We start from the raw sequence: 6,989 nt of genomic DNA on the forward strand, positions 1-6,989 counted from the left end.
GATTTGAAGTGGCTTGCCTTTTCGATTGTCCCTCGAATACGTTCAGAATACTTAGAATGCAGTTAGAATGCAATTCAAATGATATTTTTCCACTTCGAATGTACCTCGAAAGTAAAATAATCTATTATATGGTCTCTAGTTCTAATGCTCATATCCATGTGGCTAACAGGTCATGTCCACAATAATCACACAGTCGATTCTTAGAGACACTTGCTACAAGGCCTAGAACTAGAACCCATGCTCATGACATAAATCACTGGATTGTCTGATCCAAAGTCGATTATTTATATATAATATAACTCGAAAAGTGCTAGTCACCTCTCACGCCAAGCATGGGTTACTTGAAACATTAATAAACATAGTTGATATCATAATACTGAGCACAAAACGTAAAATGCCTTCAGGACATTTTAAAGATTATCCTGTATGTTCAGCAAACAATCATATTTTTTGTCAAATACCTGAGGCAAACATATTTCAATAGTCTGTACTATTAAAAAAATGATTGAAAAACCCACGCCACCCCCGAGGCTTACAGCTCTAAATTGCCACAATGAAACCTGGACTGTTTCAAGTAGTTTAATAGTCTGTCTCACAGTCCCTGAACTGTATTATGTTCCCATCTACCCAGCTCTTTCAGAAGTGCTAAAGCTCTAAATGAAGCAAGTCTAGATTTCTTCAGGTTCTGAATCACCCATCAGTGGGGCTCCTTTTCAATTTAAATGAAATTATTTGTTTCTGTCAAAATTATATATATATATGTATATATATTCAGAGACTAAGCGTTAGTCTCGTAGTTTAATCGCATTGAGAAGTTATTTCATCAGGAACGACATACCAAACGGACTTATTAATGTTATATGACACAATTATTTTATTTATCGATTTATTTATTTTTATTTGCACATTTTTTCAAAGTACAGGTGACTCAATTTGACACAATTATTGTTTATAACCTTTGAGTGGCAGGCGTTAACTGTCTATTTACAGGATATTAACAATCAGTTGACCTCCGAATGCTGTCTTAGGTCTTTACCAAAAAGCTGATGATGTCTTTACGCAGTCTTATTAACTTGTATTTGGATAAACGCATGGCTATATCAATAGAAAATTACCCGTTAACAATGAACTGATGCGACTGCAGAATTCTGACAGCCGTAGTTTGTTCTTGGTGCCGTAAATCGGTCAAATTGGCTTGGAGTGTCGTGACAGGATGTCGTAAAATAGACTTAATTTTATCTGTAATTGTTGATACGGCTTATTATCAAGCAGATGTGAATGCTGGCAGATTTTAATCGGAAACTATTAGCAATAACGTAGGAATACGGAAATTGAGACAATATTCACCCCCAAAAAATCCATAAACTACGACTAAATCGCTGTTCTTGTCAAAGGCGGGGCGATTGAGAACAAACGGTAGAATTTTGTCAATAGTGCTATAATTAATTCATTATTGAATATTTAACGGCAATGAGAATATGACACTCGGATAGCGCTGGTACGTGATCTGTATGTGTATATTATTAATAACCGTGGTCCTTTGAGGTTTGTATCTTTATATCGAAATATGTTGTTACGTTTCTTCAAGCTCTGAACTGTATCAACAGTGGAGTGACGTATTGATAATGAATGTTTGATTGTTGTGAGAACAGAACATTTGCGACACACAAGCACCTGTCCGTGAAACTGCTTTTAACGTAAAAATGGCGATTTATCAAAGAGGTTTGTGTTGTGACGATTAAATATTCACATGTAAATAGTTTGATGAAATAGGATGAAAGAGATGCAGTCAGCAGTGTTATCCTTGTTGTCCGCCTATTTTCACCCCGGGTCAGAGTTAGTGAGTTGTTGTTTGGTGTGAGTGAGTGAGTGAGTTTGGTTTTACGCCTCTGTTAGCAATATTCCAGCAATATCACGGCGGGGTACACCAGAAATGGGTTCCACACAATGTGTGCATGAGAGGAAACGAACCCGGGACTTCATCCTGACGAGCGAACGCCTTAACCACTGGGCTACCCCACCGACCCTCGTGTCGGTTTATGATATTTGAATACCGGTGGGATTTCAGTAAAAGTCGAACAATACTCAATCTTTGTATGTAGTGAAATATGCATCGGCTTTCTCTTCGGGGAATTAAAATTTACATATTAGGGACTATAATTAGGACTCCTTTGGGTTGACGGCGTTTTTCGTGCTGAACTAATAAAAAAATAGAAGCCGGTTATCAGAACAATGGGCATAACGCGCATAGCTCACAATCTTCACGTTAATAGTTTCATAAAGACAATTAATAACTCTGCTTATTTATTTACCAAAACGTAAAAAATTGGAGACTAATATAACAGCAGTGACATTGTTCAGCTCAAAACTGAACCAAACATAATCCCAATTGCGTAGATGCTCATGCTGTTGATCACTGGATTGTCTGGCCCAGACTCGAATATTTACAGATCACCGCCATATAGCTGGAATATTGCTGAGTGCGGAGTTAAATAACCAACCAACCTGTTTTCAGATTATTCTGATCCGTCGTATATTCTTTATTTTTACAGTACTGATCGATTGATCACTATTCCTTATAGTGTTGGGAATTGGTTAAAATCTCATAATTGATGATTGGTTCATTACAACCGATCAATCATCGAAAATAATTGTTTAGCGTCATTTATGAAATGTGTTAATGCACAAAAAAATAAGGAAAAAACATGTAGTTCTTTGGGGTTTTTTTTTGGCAAAATTTCACATCTTTAAAGGATGACTAGTATGGAGGAACATAAATTTCTTAGAGTCTTTAAGATAAATTCAATCATGACTTGGAACGAGCTTGTAGTGCTTATGAAATGTAACAGACAAAACCAGTGAAAACCTAGTGAAAAATACTGTTAATGAAAACAAGTGTTCTAGAATTGTTTGTGTTCGATTATGAGAAAACATGATCGATTGCTTGGTCGTATAGTCACTGCGACCAATCCTCGATTATTTCAATTAATCGGACCACCACTAATTCCTTATTCAAATATACGGCGTTAAACAACAACACAAACAAACAAAACAAATTGTACTCGTCAGAATAGGCGACTATAGGCGACTACAGGCGACTAGCCTGATGTCATCGTATCGAAATTATGTATATTGTTGCTCATTATGTCAGTCACTGGATAATCCGGTTCAGATTCGAATGTTTACATAAAAACGTCATGACTGAAATGTTGCTGAGTTTGGTGTTAAACAACAAACAAACAGTATCTACTCCTATGTATATGAGTGAGTGAGTTTAGTTTTACGCCGCTTTCAGCAATATTCCAGCAATATCACGGCGGGGGACACCAGAAATGGGCTTCATACACTGTACCCATGTGGGGGAATCAAACCCGGGTCTTCGGCGTGACGAGCGAACATTTTTCAGTTAATCTCGTTTTCAGTTAATCTCGAACGATTTTCGTTTGGACTTACTGAAGACGGTATATTTCTGTCTCGTGTTAAATTGGCGGCTTCACGCATGTACACATGTACACTCGCAAGGAAGAAAGCACATACTATTTATCCATCTAACAACCTGCATCACATTACTGTTCAATTCAGGACTCAAAAGGGGCATGTTCCAATCAAACCGAACAATAACATGCTGAAACCAGATCGTAGTCTGACAGGAAGTGACGTCATTATGCACTCAAGTGTCCCTGTGCATGACTGCGCATCAATAATAGCATTTCCTGTGCTCCTCGAACTTTTAGTAGCCTTAAACAAAGCATACATAATGAATAATATCCAATAATTAGGCATATCGTATTCAGCATTGAGGTGTTTGATTTCCAAGACGTTGTCACGAGCCCCTAAGGGACTATGTTTTATGAAGATTAATCTGCCATTGTTCGCGGAGTGTTTTCCGTTTTGGGGTATCCGACTACTAGCCAACGTGTCGTGACGGTAAATTAAAAAGTCAATTGATCATCCAATGTGTATGACAATTAAAGGACTCGCCATCTTTATCGAAACAGTGGCCATGAAATGGTTAGCTGTTAAGCCTCGCTCTCGGCTTTTATCGCGAGACGAGACATACCGGCGACACGCCTTTGTTTCGTATCCGGTCGGCATTGTCAAAGGGCCTCTGATATTTCAATATTTCATTGAAATCAAATATTAGGAAATTATTTCATTATTTTCTTTTGTGATCACACTGATCAGATCTTGTTTAGAAACACGGAATAAAGCAGCGGACTAGAGTCTTAATGCAAACCAGCGTCTGTATCCCCCGACAGATGCGGACACGGGCCATGCTTTCAGGATGGCGAAGAAAAAGGCCTGTCTATGTTTTCAGTATAAAAGATAAAAGCGGTTTTAATTACAATACTCTCCACACAAAAAAGAAACGCATGGGCGTATTTTCACGAATTTAATCTGCTAGTTTTAAAGTGTGATAACACATGTAATTCTGGATTAATTGCAGCCAAAATTCACAGTATAAAAGATCAAATGTCTGTTAACATGTATAGCTTTTATATAGGTCAATAAGTCCTTTCCCAACTGGGCGTTGTCTTCAGTATCTGCTGTGCCTTCGTAAAACGAAAAACAGGGACGAGCTTCGATGAAAGTTGGACCATCTTGAATATTTTCAGCTTCGGTGTTTAGTCAGATGTATTTTCTTATTAAAGATTTAGTCTGAGTTTATAAAATATCCGAAAAACTAAGGTCAAGTGTTTATAAACAGAGAAAACGAATTCAGTTCAACGAATGTTATTCCAACATGGTGGATTGACATCGTTGTCAAAACAATGGCAGTGAGCTGCTTCCGACTCGCTCATCTGAGAAAGGTCCCCTGGGGATGGACTGAATGATGTGTCTGTTGCCGGTCATTGGATAGGGAACTATACTGTTTGCCTTGACACTGTTCAGTAGTTCGTCAAACAGAGGCCACTCTGGTTTCTTTCAGTCAGATCAAGTCCCTAAAGGGGACGTGTACAGTGAACATGAAAAACATCGATACTTTTAGTGTCATTGGCTTATAAAACGAGGGATGAAGCCATTTGTTACGCTGCTTGTTAATGTTGATCTATGTGAATATTTATTCTCACCTGCAGAATCGTGCGCTATCCCATTGTTAAGCACATGCACGTGTCTGATTAAACATTAACACCTGAACATTGGATTGGAAAATAAACATGTTGAAATCAAGCCCGTAATATTACAGGGTTCGACACTGGCATGTTGAATGTAACTCACGCTACGCGTTCGGTTTTAAATCAAATTTAGTGAGTGAGTGAGTTTAGTTTTACGCCGCACTCAGCAATATTCCAGCTATATGGCGGCGGTCTGTAAATAATCGAGTCTGGACCAGACACTCCAGTGATCAACAGCATGAGCATCGATCTGCGGAAGTGGGAACCGATCAACCAAGTCAGCGAGCCTGACCACCCGATCCATGACATGTGTCATCATGTCCCAGTTGCTTAGATCGATGCTCATGAAGTCAGTCACCGGGTTGTCGTGTCCAGACTATTTACAGACTGCCGCCATATAGCTGGAATATTGCTGAGTGGGGCATTAAACAACAAACAGTGAATGAGTGAATATGGTTTTACGCCGCTTTTAGCAATATATCACGGCAGGGGACACCAGAAATCGGCTTCACACATTTTACCCATGTGGGGAATCGAACCCGGGTCTTCAGCGTGACGAGCGGACGCTTTATCCACTAGGCTACCCCACCGCCCCTGAACAACAAACAAAACAAACAAACCAAATATAAGTATTACATTTGTCCAATTTCTAAATGGTGTTGTGCATTTATGTTAATGTGTGGAAATAGGAATTGCCGTTTGTAATCAAATTCGGCTTCACAAAACAAGCGTTTAATAATGGGTAAAGGTCAAGGCTATGGAATGGCCCTCTCCACAGTCCGCACCCTTCACACGCATCATCTGCTCGTTTATTTCTCTTTAAACCCAGCGTCGATACAAAACGCGAACTTAAGTACCAACATAAAATATTCATCTTCTTCAAGTGATCAAGGTTTGGATTTGGATATTAAGTTATCAGAATAAATACCATCAAAATACGGATCACTGACTGGTATTACTGAATACAATCTGATTAAATGTTTCGGGTCACGTGACAGGCACGTGCAGATACGGCAGGTGCGCTGGCGGGGAGATAATCTGGTTTGCTCTCACTGAGTGGTCTCGTGTGGCGGCATCAAGACGTGATGTTGTCCATTGTGTGGGGGCGTTGTCAACACAGTGCCAGAGCTGGTCATTGTGTGACGTGTGTTTGACCATTGTGGGCCTTACCACGGGGATGAAATTAACAATGGTCATTGTGTGACGTGTGTTTGACCATTGTGGGCCTTTACCACGGGATGAAATTAACAATGGTCATTGTGTGACGTGTGTTTGACCATTGTGGGCCTTACCACGGGGATGAAATTAACAATGGTCAATGGTCATTGTGGGCCCTGACGTGTGTTTGACCATTGTGGGCCTTTACCACGGGGATGAAATTCAACAATGGTCATTGTGTGGCGTGTGTTTGACCATTGCCAGGGCCTTACCACGGGGATGAAATTAACAAATGGTCATTGTGTGACGTGTGTTTGACCATTGTGGGCCCTTGTACCACGGGGATGAAATTAACAATGGTCATTGTGTGACGTGTGTTTGACCATTGTACCACCTTTACCACGAGGGATGAAATTAACAATGGTCATTGTGTGACGTGTGTTTGACCATTGTGGAGCCTTTACCACGGGGATGAAATTAACAATGGTCATTGTGTGACGTGTGTTTGACCATTGTGGGCCTTCACGGGATGAAATTACCAAATGGTCATTGTGTGACGTGTGTTTGACCATTGTGGGCCTTACCACGGGGATGAAATTAACAATGGTCATTGTGTGACGTGTTTGACCATCATTGTGGGCCTTACCACACGGGATGAAATTAACAATGGTCATTGTGTGACGTGTGTTTACGATACATTGTGGGCCTTACCAC

This window comes from Haliotis rubra, unplaced genomic scaffold, assembly GCF_003918875.1.
Source record: "Haliotis rubra isolate DU_JTF1 unplaced genomic scaffold, ASM391887v1 Scf163, whole genome shotgun sequence".
Lineage (NCBI taxonomy): Eukaryota > Metazoa > Mollusca > Gastropoda > Lepetellida > Haliotidae > Haliotis > Haliotis rubra.